Source organism: Ranitomeya variabilis, chromosome 2 (assembly GCF_051348905.1).
Source record: "Ranitomeya variabilis isolate aRanVar5 chromosome 2, aRanVar5.hap1, whole genome shotgun sequence".
NCBI classification, from domain to species: Eukaryota; Metazoa; Chordata; class Amphibia; order Anura; family Dendrobatidae; genus Ranitomeya; species Ranitomeya variabilis.
Genome location: NC_135233.1, coordinates 516,413,621 through 516,428,620, shown reverse-complemented (window position 1 = coordinate 516,428,620; position 15,000 = coordinate 516,413,621). Strand labels below are relative to the sequence as shown.

Here is a 15,000-nt window from a genome sequence, read left to right as displayed (position 1 = left end):
CTTTTGGGCGTCTTTTAACCACATCAAGTTTCCAAAAATGCCAAGCGGTTAACTAAAATAAGCATATCATTTTTCAGGTGTTTTTCATTTAGAAGAGCTCCATACTTATAATACAATTCAATGGCAAGGTTAGGAAAACTCCTTCAAGGTTCCTGAGAGACTTTTGGTGCATTTTGTGAGCTACAAAGAAAAGCCACAAAAACAGACTCAAAAGATGCCCAAAACAATTTCAGAGAAACACCACCAAAAATGTTTACAAACCGCTGTAGGAAATTCTGAAAAACACAAGAAAAGATGATTCAGGAAGAAAACGCCAACATTTCCTGAAGCCATTTCAGCTTCAAATCCTTGTCAGTTTCATACACCTGGAAAAAGTGTTATGTGAACATTGACATAAATCAAAGGGTATGGTTGCTTTGCGTGACACAGTTCGTAAGAGTGCTGTAACTTAAAGTCAATTTAAAGTTTCCGTAATCCTGCTTTAAAGGTAGATTTGGCCATAGAACTCACAGTGATCACTCCATGGATGCTTGGAACATTCAAATCTTTGTTTTGCATGTTGATTTTAACTTTCTCTTTTTATCTTTTTATGTTAAACCTTTGGCACAGGAGAACTCAGTGTAAGTGCAAAAACTGAAACACATGTACAAAGAGCTGCCCAGGTTCCACTGAGATTTGAACTCAGATCGCTGGATTCAAAGTCCAGAGTGCTAACCATTACACCATGGAACCACACACACAAAAAACAACTGTTTTAGCATGGAGGGCATGAAACTACTGGCAAGGCTGTGATTGGCTGCTGAAATGATGTCATGATGCAGTTTAAAAGTCGCTGGCGCCATTTTCCGATCACTCTGCTGTGAATTCAGTTAGTGACAGGACGCTGTTTGCTGACTGAGGGCCAGTTTAGAGATAGCGATTTGCTTCTTTGTGCTTTCCAAAGGCTAATTTAGCAACCGCTGTGTTCACCTACTATTCACCTTGCTTTTGCCTTGTAGCGCTGTTTTCACAGCGATCTGCAAGGTCTGTGTGTGTGTGTGTGTGTGAGTGCAGCCCACTCTCTAGTCTGAGTGCAGCCACATAGGCCATCCATAGCTGGTTGTATTCAGTTCAGGGAGGGTGGTTCATTGCCTCATACTGTTCTTTTTTTTTTTTTTTTTTTTTCAAGTAGTGTAGTCTGCTGCTAATTAATTTAAAAAAATCCTATTAGTGTCTTTCCACCTGTCTCCAGCTAATTTGTGGAAAAACACTACATAGGATAAAGTAGAGGAGGGTTTTTGGGCCTTGCAGCGCCGTTTACGGCTGTCTGCACGGTCTCCGTGTGACTGCAGCTCGCCCTGTAGTCTGTGAGCAGCCGTAGCCTGGTTGTCTGCAGCTCAGGGTTGTTCACTGCGTCATACCGCCAAATCAATTTTTATTTTTTTTCAAGTAGTGTAGTCTGCTGCTAATTAATTTAAAAAAATCCTATTAGTGTCTTTCCACCCGTCTCCAGCTAATTTGTGGAAAAACACTACATAGGATAAAGTAGAGGAGGGTTTTTGGGCCTTGCAGCACCGTTTACGGCTGTCTGCACGGTCTCCGTGTGACTGCAGCTCGCCCTGTAGTCTGTGAGCAGCCGTAGCCTGGTTGTCTGCAGCTCAGGGTTGTTCACTGCGTCATACCGCCAAATCAATTTTTATTTTTTTTCAAGTAGTGTAGTCTGCTGCTAATTAATTTAAAAAAATCCTATTAGTGTCTTTCCACCCGTCTCCAGCTAATTTGTGGAAAAACACTACATAGGATAAAGTAGAGGAGGGTTTTTGGGCCTTGCAGCGCCGTTTACGGCTGTCTGCACGGTCTCCGTGTGACTGCAGCTCGCCCTGTAGTCTGTGAGCAGCCGTAGCCTGGTTGTCTGCAGCTCAGGGTTGTTCACTGCGTCATACCGCCAAATCAATTTTTATTTTTTTTCAAGTAGTGTAGTCTGCTGCTAATTAATTAAAAAAAATCCTATTAGTGTCTTTCCACCCGTCTCCAGCTAATTTGTGGAAAAACACTACATAGGATAAAGTAGAGGAGGGTTTTTGGGCCTTGCAGCGCCGTTTACGGCTGTCTGCACGGTCTCCGTGTGACTGCAGCTCGCCCTGTAGTCTGTGAGCAGCCGTAGCCTGGTTGTCTCCAGCTCAGGGTTGTTCACTGCGTCATACCGCCAAATCAATTTTAATTTTTTTTCAAGTAGTGTAGTCTGCTGCTAATTAATTTAAAAAAATCCTATTAGTGTCTTTCCACCCGTCTCCAGCTAATTTGTGGAAAAACACTACATAGGATAAAGTAGAGGAGGGTTTTTGGGCCTTGCAGCGCCGTTTACGGCTGTCTGCACGGTCTCCGTGTGACTGCAGCTCGCCCTGTAGTCTGTGAGCAGCCGTAGCCTGGTTGTCTGCAGCTCAGGGTTGTTCACTGCGTCATACCGCCAAATCAATTTTTATTTTTTTTCAAGTAGTGTAGTCTGCTGCTAATTAATTTAAAAAAATCCTATTAGTGTCTTTCCACCCGTCTCCAGCTAATTTGTGGAAAAACACTACATAGGATAAAGTAGAGGAGGGTTTTTGGGCCTTGCAGCGCCGTTTACGGCTGTCTGCACGGTCTCCGTGTGACTGCAGCTCGCCCTGTAGTCTGTGAGCAGCCGTAGCCTGGTTGTCTCCAGCTCAGGGTTGTTCACTGCGTCATACCGCCAAATCAATTTTAATTTTTTTTCAAGTAGTGTAGTCTGCTGCTAATTAATTTTAAAAAATCCTATTAGTGTCTTTCCACCCGTCTCCAGCTAATTTGTGGAAAAACACTACATAGGATAAAGTAGAGGAGGGTTTTTGGGCCTTGCAGCGCCGTTTACGTCTGTCTGCACGGTCTCTGTGTGACTGCAGCTCTATCTGTTGTCAGTTCAGCCCCCAAAAAAGAAATAAATAATAAAGTTCACCAAACACACCAGTTACACCACTTTACATTTGTGTAGGCCACATTAGCTCATATTAAAGTCTAGTCCACACTTTAGAAAATTAGTGTTTCTTATACCTGTTAGGAGGAGTTGCTCAGGAATAAGCACACAAATCCGTTAGTACTTTTCTGCTTATCTTTATCAGTCAACCAAAACTTCCTCTGAAGAGGCGGGTGGGCCAGTGGCTCCGGTCACCACATCGCAGGCCGCATCAGCTGATGATGACACTCAGGTGCCACTTACTGGTGCGTGCTCTGCTGCTGAGACTACCCAGGAGGAGCAGTTGGGGGCAGAGGGTAGTGTAGATGATGAGGTCCTCGACCCATCTTGGCGTGAGGGACAGGAAGGTGGTGGGAGCAGCTCTGAGGAAGAGATTCCCCGTACGGCCCAAAGAGGGAGAGGGAGGGGGAAGACTGCGGATCCTGCAGCCTCCGCTTTGGCACCCGTTAGGAGCATGTCTCTTCCAAAAGCCAAAAAGGGCGCTCCCAAGACTTGCAGTGCCTGGTCCTTTTTTGACACAGTTGCAGATGACATTTGCTATGTCAGATGCAACGTGTGTCATCACAAAGTCAAAAGAGGTCGAAATGTCAGCAGCCTCAATACCTCCAACATGTGGAAACATGTGCGCACCAGGCACCCGGCGTTGTTAGAAAAACACACTGAAGAGGTAGGCCAACCAACAGCGGCAGCTACCACCTCTTCAGCTCGTGTTGCCTCTTCCTCTAGCTCACACGCAGCTGGTTCGGCTTCCTCCCAGGATCGCCGTGGAAGAACCTCTGGCCCTGTTGTCCAGAGACCCGCTGTAATTCCACCCGCAGCACCACTTTCCCAGTCATCCACACACTCCCAGCCCAGTCTACAGCCATCGGTAGTACAGGCATGGGAGAAAAGGCGGCCTTTCTCGTCAAACCACCCACGAGCACAGGCTCTGACTGCAGGCATTGCCAAACTTCTGTCACTGGAAATGCTGTCATTCAGGCTGGTGGAGACTGACAGCTTCCGTGACTTGATGTCATTGGCAGTCCCACAGTACAATGTGCCCAGCCGCTTTTACTTCAGCAGGCAAGCCGTCCCTGCCCTGCACAAGCATGTGGAGGGACACATAAAACACGCGCTACTGAACGCCGTCAGTAGCAAGGTCCACCTCACCACCGATGCGTGGACCAGTCAACATGGACAGGGGCGATACCTTTCCCTCACTGCCCATTGGGTTAATGTCATTGAGCCGGGTACAGACCGTGCGAGTGGCGCAGGACGTGTCCTGCCCACTCCAAGGATTGCAGGAATCCATTCTGTACGCATTGACTCCTCCTCTTACACCAGTTCCTCAGAATCATCGCTGCAGGAGCCGTCACAGTCCACCTCCACATGGACCCGTGATGAACGTGTACCTGTTACGACTGACATGAGCACAGCCGTGGCCAAACGTCAACAGGCCGTGTTGAAATTAATTTTTTTGGGGAATCGTAGCCACACAGCGCAGGAGCTCTGGAATGCCATCAAGCAGGAGAGCGATGTGTGGTTTGTGCCAGCGAATCTCCAGCCAGGCATGGTAGTGTGTGATAATGGCCGAAATCTGGTGGCAGCTCTGGGCCTCGGCAACCTCACTCACATCCCATGTCTGGCACATGTGCTCAATTTGGTCGTGCAGAGCTTTTTGAGGGACTATCCGGATCTTGATGCACTGCTGCACAAGGTCCGCCTAGAGTGTGCTCACTTGCGGCGTTCCAGCACGGCAAAAGCGCGCATTGCGGCTCTGCAGCGCCGACACCGCCTGCCGGAACATCGCATCATATGTGACCTACCTACCAGGTGGAATTCCACGTTACATATGTTGGAGCGGTTGTGTGAGCAGCAGCAAGCTGTAATGGAGTACCAGCTGCTTCAGGCGCAAAGAAGTCGCACTCAGCGCCGTACAGACTTCACAACCACAGAGTGGGCCACTATGAATGACGTCTGCCAGGTTTTGCGTCCCTTTGATTATTCCACGCGGATGGCGAGTGCAGATGATGCACTAGTCAGCATGACTGTCCCCCTTATCTGCCTGCTTGAAAAATCACTGCAAGCGCTAAGGGATGATGTTGTGGAAGAGGTGGAGGATGAGGATTCACCATTTCCATCATCTTCTGGACAGTCAGCGTCACGTGGTTCCTCACAAACGTTTAGGCAGGGGACAGTTTGTGAGGAGGATGAGGAGGAGTCAATGGAGGAGGAAGACGTCCGTCCAGAGGAGGGAGTTACCGAATTGTCCAGTACTCAGTGTGTACAGCGAGGGTGGGGTGATGACGAGCGGGCAGAGATCACGCCTCCAGCAGGGGACAGCGTTTCTTGGGCAGTTGGCAGTCTGCAGCACATGGTGGATTACATGCTGCAGTGCCTGAGAAACGACCGCCGCATCGCCCACATTCTCAACATGTCTGATTATTGGGTGTTCACCCTCCTCGATCCTCGCTACCGGGACAACGTAGAAAGCCTCATCACACCGTTGAACCGTGAGCGAAAAATGCGGGAGTACCAAGACACACTGGTCAATTCCATCATCTTCTCCATTCCAACTGAGAGAAGTGCTGCTAGTGCATTCCAAAGCAGCTCAGTGCGTCCAGGCAGTGGTGGAGGCTCTGCACAAAGAGGGAGCAGAAGCAGTGCCTCTGCCCAAGGCAAGACCAGTATGGCCCAACTGTGGCACAGTTTTCTGTGCCCGCCACAAAAGTCTACACCATCACAGACGGCTCCAGTCAGCAGGAGGCAACGGTTCCGTCAGATGGTGACAGACTACATGTCTTGCCCTCTTGCTGTACTCCCAGACGGCTCTTCCCCTTTCAAGTTTTGGGTCTCAAAGCTGGATACATGGCCAGAGCTAAGCCAGTATGCATTGGAGGTGCTGTCTTGCCCTGCGGCCAGTGTATTATCGGAACGTGTCTTTAGTGCTGCAGGTGGTGTACTAACTGACCGTCGCATGCGACTATCCTCCGATAACGTTGACCGGCTTACTTTCCTGAAAATGAACAAGGCCTGGATCTCGCAGGAATTTGCCACTCCTCCTCCTGATTAAATAATTAGGTCACTGTATACGTTATCCAGGTCTCCTGTTGTGTTCATCTTTCTACCACCTGAACTTAAATTCCTGTGCTCCAACACCGCCAGTTGAGGCTCAGAAGTGCCGTCTGCACAGTCAAAACATACGACCCAGTGTTATTGGGTTTCAGTAACGTCAGCTGATCCCCAGCTGTGTAGCCGGCAATGTGTCATGCGACCGCCACGCTGACACAACAACTGAAATGTAAGGGAATCTGTCCCCCCACCCCCAAGGCGTTTGTTACTGAAAGAGCCACCTTGTGCAGCAGTAATGCTGCACAAGGAAAAGGTAGCTATTTTTGTTTAGCTCCTTGCACACGCAGAACTTAACACTTATAAAATGTGTCCCCTGCAACCGTAAAACCGTCCCGGAGGTGGGACTTTCCTTCGTAATGTGACGCAGCACAGCCGTCATTCCTACCCCCCCGGCGCCGCGCACCGGCTCCTCAGCGTTGTTTTATTCCGTCCCGGAGCCTGCGCTGTTATGTTATCCCGTGGCCAGGCACACTTAGCGCTGCCCATCTTCTGACATCATTTGGTGTCAGGCTGGCTGCGCCTGTGCGGCCGCGCTGGCAGAGAGCCCGCCTCGCAGTGTCTTCTGATTTAATCCCACTGGGGGCCTGGGATCCATGGACATGCGCAGTGCATATCTGAACCTCCACCTCTCACTCATTTCCCTATGGCTTCTTCAGACTGTTCGGTGTCAGCTGGTCCCTAATAGCATGCCACGGCCGTGACACCGCACAGTCTTAAGAAGCCGTAGGGAGGGGAGTGAGAGGCGAGGATATGCACTGCGCATGTCCATGGATCCCAGGCCCCCAGTGGGATTAAATCAGAAGACACTGCGAGGCGGGCTCTCTGCCAGCGCGGCCGCACAGGCGCAGCCAGCCTGACACCAAATGATGTCAGAAGATGGGCAGCGCTAAGTGTGCCTGGCCACGGGATAACATAACAGCGCAGGCTCCGGGACGGAATAAAACAACGCTGAGGAGCCGGTGCGCGGCGCCGGGGGGGTAGGAATGACGGCTGTGCTGCGTCACATTACGAAGGAAAGTCCCACCTCCGGGACGGTTTTACGGTTGCAGGGGACACATTTTATAAGTGTTTAGTTCTGCGTGTGCAAGGAGCATGATGAAAAGAGCCACCTTTTCCTTTTGCATCTTTTGTGCTGCACAAGCTGGCTCTTTCAGCTACAAACGCCTTGGGGGGGGGTTAAAGGTTCCCTTTCGACTTTCTCAGGCTTCGGCCTACATTGTGTTCCTCTGCTTTTCCACCTGTCCCTGGGCTCCAACACCGCCAGTTGCCGTCCAGAAGTGCTGTACGCACAGTCAACAGTCCCTCCTCTGTTATTGGGGTTCAGTAACGTCAGCTGTTCCCCTGCTGTGTGTGTGGCAATCCCTCCTACCTCCTCCAACCTCCTCCTCCTCCACCTGTCCCTGGGCTCCAACACCGCCAGTTGCCGTCCAGAAGTGCTGTACGCACAGTCGACAGTCCCTCCTCTGTTATTGGGGTTCAGTAACGTCAGCTGTTCCCCTGCTGTGTGTGTGGCAATCCCTCCTACCTCCTCCAACCTCCTCCTCCTCCACCTGTCCCTGGGCTCCAACACCGCCAGTTGCCGTCCAGAAGTGCTGTACGCACAGTCAACAGTCCCTCCTCTGTTATTGGGGTTCAGTAACGTCAGCTGTTCCCCTGCTGTGTGTGTGGCAATCCCTCCTACCTCCTCCAACCTCCTCCTCCTCCACCTGTCCCTGGGCTCCAACACCGCCAGTTGCCGTCCAGAAGTGCTGTACGCACAGTCAACAGTCCCTCCTCTGTTATTGGGGTTCAGTAACGTCAGCTGTTCCCCTGCTGTGTGTGTGGCAATCCCTCCTACCTCCTCCAACCTCCTCCAACCTCGTCCTCCTCCACCTGTCCCTGGGCTCCAACACCGCCAGTTGCCGTCCAGAAGTGCTGTACGCACAGTCAACAGTCCCTCCTCTGTTATTGGGGTTCAGTAACGTCAGCTGTTCCCCTGCTGTGTGTGTGGCAATCCCTCCTACCTCCTCCAACCTCCTCCTCCTCCACCTGTCCCTGGGCTCCAACACCGCCAGTTGCCGTCCAGAAGTGCTGTACGCACAGTCGACAGTCCCTCCTCTGTTATTGGGGTTCAGTAACGTCAGCTGTTCCCCTGCTGTGTGTGTGGCAATCCCTCCTACCTCCTCCAACCTCCTCCTCCTCCACCTGTCCCTGGGCTCCAACACCGCCAGTTGCCGTCCAGAAGTGCTGTACGCACAGTCGACAGTCCCTCCTCTGTTATTGGGGTTCAGTAACGTCAGCTGTTCCCCTGCTGTGTGTGTGGCAATCCCTCCTACCTCCTCCAACCTCCTCCAACCTCCTCCTCCTCCACCTGTCCCTGGGCTCCAACACCGCCAGTTGCCGTCCAGAAGTGCTGTACGCACAGTCAACAGTCCCTCCTCTGTTTTTGGGGTTCAGTAACGTCAGCTGTTCCCCTGCTGTGTGTGTGGCAATCCCTCCTACCTCCTCCAACCTCCTCCAACCTCCTCCTCCTCCACCTGTCCCTGGGCTCCAACACCGCCAGTTGCCGTCCAGAAGTGCTGTACGCACAGTCAACAGTCCCTCCTCTGTTATTGGGGTTCAGTAACGTCAGCTGTTCCCCTGCTGTGTGTGTGGCAATCCCTCCTACCTCCTCCAACCTCCTCCTCCTCCACCTGTCCCTGGGCTCCAACACCGCCAGTTGCCGTCCAGAAGTGCTGTACGCACAGTCAACAGTCCCTCCTCTGTTATTGGGGTTCAGTAACGTCAGCTGTTCCCCTGCTGTGTGTGTGGCAATCCCTCCTACCTCCTCCAACCTCCTCCTCCTCCACCTGTCCCTGGGCTCCAACACCGCCAGTTGCCGTCCAGAAGTGCTGTACGCACAGTCAACAGTCCCTCCTCTGTTATTGGGGTTCAGTAACGTCAGCTGTTCCCCTGCTGTGTGTGTGGCAATCCCTCCTACCTCCTCCAACCTCCTCCTCCTCCACCTGTCCCTGGGCTCCAACACCGCCAGTTGCCGTCCAGAAGTGCTGTACGCACAGTCAACAGTCCCTCCTCTGTTATTGGGGTTCAGTAACGTCAGCTGTTCCCCTGCTGTGTGTGTGGCAATCCCTCCTACCTCCTCCAACCTCCTCCAACCTCGTCCTCCTCCACCTGTCCCTGGGCTCCAACACCGCCAGTTGCCGTCCAGAAGTGCTGTACGCACAGTCAACAGTCCCTCCTCTGTTATTGGGGTTCAGTAACGTCAGCTGTTCCCCTGCTGTGTGTGTGGCAATCCCTCCTACCTCCTCCAACCTCCTCCAACCTCCTCCTCCTCCACCTGTCCCTGGGCTCCAGCACCGCCAGTTGCCGTCCAGAAGTGCTGTACGCACAGTCAACAGTCCCTCCTCTGTTATTGGGGTTCAGTAACGTCAGCTGTTCCCCTGCTGTGTGTGTGGCAATCCCTCCTACCTCCTCCAACCTCCTCCTCCTCCACCTGTCCCTGGGCTCCAACACCGCCAGTTGCCGTCCAGAAGTGCTGTACGCACAGAGCCAAACACCTCGCCAATGTGTTAGTGGGGTTCAGCACCGCCAGCTGTTCCCCTGCTGTGTATACGGCAACGTGTACTGCGACCGCCACGCAGTCACAACAAGTTTACTTTAAGGGAACCTGTCCCCCCCCCCAGGCGTTTGTTACTGAAGGAGCCACCTTGTGCAGCAGTAATGATGCAAAGGGAAAAAGTGCCTCTTTTCGTGGTGCTCCTTGCACATGCGGAACCTAACAGTTATGAAATGTGTCCCCTCACAGCGTTAAACCGTCCGGTAGGTGGAACTTTCCTTTGTCGTGTGACGCAGCACAGCCATCATTTTTACCCCCTTGGCGCCGTGCGCCGCCTCCTCAGCGTTGTTTGAATCTGTCCCGGAGCCTGCGCTGTTAGGTTAGCCCTTGGCCATGCACACATTTTGCGCTGCCCGTCTTCTGACATCATTTGGTGTCAGGCTGGCTGCGCCTGTGCGGGTGCGCTGGCCGAGATCCCGCCTCGCAGTGTCGTCTAATGTAATCCCACCGCGGGCCTGTGATCCGTGCCCGTGCGCAGTGCATATCCTCGCCTCTCACTCCCCTCCCTACGGCTTCTTCAGACTGTGTGATGTCAGCTGGTCCCTAATAGCATGCCACGGCCGTGACACCGCACAGTCTGAAAAAGCCGTAGGGAGGGGAGTGAGAGGCGAGGATATGCACTGCGCACGGGCACGGATCACAGGCCCGCGGTGGGATTACATTAGACGACACTGCGAGGCGGGATCTCGGCCAGCGCACCCGCACAGGCGCAGCCAGCCTGACACCAAATGATGTCAGAAGACGGGCAGCGCAATATGTGTGCATGGCCAAGGTCTAACCTAACAGCGCAGGCTCCGGGACAGATTCAAACAACGCTGAGGAGGCGGCGCACGGCGCCAAGGGGGTAAAAATGATGGCTGTGCTGCGTCACACGACAAAGGAAAGTTCCACCTACCGGACGGTTTAACGCTGTGAGGGGACACATTTCATAACTGTTAGGTTCCGCATGTGCAAGGACCATAATTAAAAGAGCTAAGTTTACCTTTTCCAGCATTAGTGCTGTACACAATGGCTCTTTCAGCTACAAACGCCTGGGGGGGGGGGGGTTAAAGGTTTCCTTTCAACTTGCTCGAGTGCAGGCTTCGGCCTACACTCCGCTCCCCCTGCTCCTCCTGCTGACCCTGGGCTCTAACACCGCCAGTTGGGGCCCGGTACTGCTAGCTGCACAGAGAAAAACACCAGCCAATGTGTCAGTGGGGTCCAGCACCGCCAGCTGTTCCCCTGCTGTGTAGCCGGCAACGTGTCCTGCGACCGCCACGCAGACACAACAGACCCAAAGCTGCCGCCAGTGCAGGCTTCGGCCTACACTCCCCTCCCCCTGCTGCTGCTCCTCCTCCTCCTGCTGACCCTGGGCTCTAACAAACCGCCAGTTGGGGCCCAGATGTGCTAGCTGCACAGAGAAAAACACCAGCCAATGTGTCAGTGGGGTTCAGCACCGCCAGCTGTTCCCCTGCTGTGCAGCCGGCATCGTGTCCTGCAAAAGTCACGCAGACACAAGAACTGAAATTGAAGGGAACCTGTCCCCCCTCCCCCAGGCGTTTGTACGTTTTTAAGGCCACCTTGTACAGCGGTAATGCTGCATGTGTGCAAGGTGGCTCATAAACGTATTCTCCTCGCACATGTGGAACTGAAAACACGTCTGAAATGTGTCCTCTGTGTGACCATTTAACCGTCCCGGGGGTGTGACTTTCCTTTGTAATGACACGCTGCAACCCCCTTGGTAGCGCTGCCCGTCTTCTGGCATCATTGTTTGGCTGGCTGCGCCTCTGCGGCCGCCCTGACCCACACAACGCCCCTCGGTGTCTTATTTATTGGGACTGCGAGGGTGTGATTGATGGGCAGGATCAGTGCATCAGTTCGCCTGTCCCTCCTCTCCTTCCGCCTTCTTCGGACCGTGCGGCTTCATGGCCGTGGCATGCGATAAGGGATCAGATGACGCCGCACAGTCTGAAGCGGGTGTAAGGACCCGAGTGTGAGAGGCCAACATATGTGCTGCGCCAGGCCCTGAATCCCAGCCCCGCAGTGTTTTGACAATGTTAAGACACTGCGGGGCTGGGATTCATGGTCATCGCGAAACGCACCGGCCGACATTACATGATGTCAGAAGATGGGCAGCGCTAACAGCGCTAGGCCAGGGGATAACACGACAGCGCAGACTCCTGTACAGCAAATAACAACGCTCAGGAGGCTGCACCCAGCACCAAGGTGGGATTCTTGACATCTGTGCTGCGTCTCATTACAAAGGGAACTCGCGCCTCCAACACAGTTTGACTGTATAAAGGGCTAAATGTTATACGTGTTTCATTCAGCGTGTGCAAGGAGCGAAATTAAAAGAGCAACCTTTGACTTGTGCAGCACTACTGCTGCATAAGCTGTGGCTCTTCTACTTTCTAACCCCTGAGGGGGGGTTAAAGGTTACCTTTGAAATTGGTTCAAGTAGGCTTCGGCCTACACTCTGCTCCCCCTGCAGAGCCCGGGCTCCAACACCGCTAGTTGCTGTCCGGAAGTGCTGGCTGCACAGAGCCAAACACCTCGCCAATGTGTCAGTGGGGTCCAGCACCGCCAGCTGTTCCCCTGCTGTGTAGCCGGCAACGTGTCCTGCGACCGCCACGCAGACACAACAGACCCAAAGCTGCCGCCAGTGCAGGCTTCGGCCTACACTCCCCTCCCCCTGCTGCTGCTCCTCCTCCTCCTGCTGACCCTGGGCTCTAACAAACCGCCAGTTGGGGCCCAGATGTGCTAGCTGCACAGAGAAAAACACCAGCCAATGTGTCAGTGGGGTTCAGCACCGCCAGCTGTTCCCCTGCTGTGCAGCCGGCATCGTGTCCTGCAAAAGCCACGCAGACACAAGAACTGAAATTGAAGGGAACCTGTCCCCCCTCCCCCAGGCGTTTTTACGTTATCCAGCCACCTTGTACAGCGGTAATGCTGCATGTGTGCAAGGTGGCTCAGAAACGTATTCTCCTCGCACATGTGGAACTGAAAACACGTCTGCAATGTGTCCTCTGTGTGACCATTTAACCGTCCCGGTGGTGTGACTTTCCTTTGTAATGACACGCTGCAACCCCCTTGGTAGCGCTGCCCGTCTTCTGGCATCATTGTTTGGCTGGCTGCGCCTCTGCGGCCGCCCTGACCCACACAACGCCCCTCGGTGTCTTATTTATTGGGACTGCGAGGGTGTGATTGATGGGCAGGATCAGTGCATCAGTTCGCCTGTCCCTCCTCTCCTTCCGCCTTCTTCGGACCGTGCGGCTTCATGGCCGTGGCATGCGATAAGGGATCAGATGACGCCGCACAGTCTGAAGCGGGTGTAAGGACCCGAGTGTGAGAGGCCAACATATGTGCTGCGCCAGGCCCTGAATCCCAGCCCCGCAGTGTTTTGACAATGTTAAGACACTGCGGGGCTGGGATTCATGGTCATCGCGAAACGCACCGGCCGACATTACATGATGTCAGAAGATGGGCAGCGCTAACAGCGCTAGGCCAGGGGATAACACGACAGCGCAGACTCCTGTACAGCAAATAACAACGCTCAGGAGGCTGCACCCAGCACCAAGGTGGGATTCTTGACATCTGTGCTGCGTCTCATTACAAAGGGAACTCGCGCCTCCAACACAGTTTGACTGTATAAAGGGCTAAATGTTATACGTGTTTCATTCAGCGTGTGCAAGGAGCGAAATTAAAAGAGCAACCTTTGACTTGTGCAGCACTACTGCTGCATAAGCTGTGGCTCTTCTACTTTCTAACCCCTGAGGGGGGGTTAAAGGTTACCTTTGAAATTGGTTCAAGTAGGCTTCGGCCTACACTCTGCTCCCCCTGCAGAGCCCGGGCTCCAACACCGCTAGTTGCTGTCCGGAAGTGCTGGCTGCACAGAGCCAAACACCTCGCCAATGTGTCAGTGGGGTCCAGCACCGCCAGCTGTTCCCCTGCTGTGTAGCCGGCAACGTGTCCTGCGACCGCCACGCAGACACAACAGACCCAAAGCTGCCGCCAGTGCAGGCTTCGGCCTACACTCCCCTCCCCCTGCTGCTGCTCCTCCTCCTCCTGCTGACCCTGGGCTCTAACAAACCGCCAGTTGGGGCCCAGATGTGCTAGCTGCACAGAGAAAAACACCAGCCAATGTGTCAGTGGGGTTCAGCACCGCCAGCTGTTCCCCTGCTGTGCAGCCGGCATCGTGTCCTGCAAAAGCCACGCAGACACAAGAACTGAAATTGAAGGGAACCTGTCCCCCCTCCCCCAGGCGTTTTTACGTTATCCAGCCACCTTGTACAGCGGTAATGCTGCATGTGTGCAAGGTGGCTCAGAAACGTATTCTCCTCGCACATGTGGAACTGAAAACACGTCTGCAATGTGTCCTCTGTGTGACCATTTAACCGTCCCGGTGGTGTGACTTTCCTTTGTAATGACACGCTGCAACCCCCTTGGTAGCGCTGCCCGTCTTCTGGCATCATTGTTTGGCTGGCTGCGCCTCTGCGGCCGCCCTGACCCACACAACGCCCCTCGGTGTCTTATTTATTGGGACTGCGAGGGTGTGATTGATGGGCAGGATCAGTGCATCAGTTCGCCTGTCCCTCCTCTCCTTCCGCCTTCTTCGGACCGTGCGGCTTCATGGCCGTGGCATGCGATAAGGGATCAGATGACGCCGCACAGTCTGAAGCGGGTGTAAGGACCCGAGTGTGAGAGGCCAACATATGTGCTGCGCCAGGCCCTGAATCCCAGCCCCGCAGTGTTTTGACAATGTTAAGACACTGCGGGGCTGGGATTCATGGTCATCGCGAAACGCACCGGCCGACATTACATGATGTCAGAAGATGGGCAGCGCTAACAGCGCTAGGCCAGGGGATAACACGACAGCGCAGACTCCTGTACAGCAAATAACAACGCTCAGGAGGCTGCACCCAGCACCAAGGTGGGATTCTTGACATCTGTGCTGCGTCTCATTACAAAGGGAACTCGCGCCTCCAACACAGTTTGACTGTATAAAGGGCTAAATGTTATACGTGTTTCATTCAGCGTGTGCAAGGAGCGAAATTAAAAGAGCAACCTTTGACTTGTGCAGCACTACTGCTGCATAAGCTGTGGCTCTTCTACTTTCTAACCCCTGAGGGGGGGTTAAAGGTTACCTTTGAAATTGGTTCAAGTAGGCTTCGGCCTACACTCTGCTCCCCCTGCAGAGCCCGGGCTCCAACACCGCTAGTTGCTGTCCGGAAGTGCTGGCTGCACAGAGCCAAACACCTCGCCAATGTGTCAGTGGGGTCCAGCACCGCCAGCTGTTCCCCTGCTGTGTAGCCGGCAACGTGTCCTGCGACCGCCACGCAGACACAAC

At 53.5% G+C, this 15,000-nt stretch overlaps 1 non-coding gene across 1 annotated transcript; it reads right to left on the bottom strand.

Moving 5' to 3' along the window:
- Positions 1 to 660: 660 nt before the first annotated feature.
- TRNAQ-UUG (transfer RNA glutamine (anticodon UUG)) lies at positions 661 to 732 on the bottom strand. The gene has a single exon. It is a non-coding gene; the product is annotated as a tRNA-Gln (tRNA).
- Positions 733 to 15,000: the final 14,268 nt, after the last annotated feature.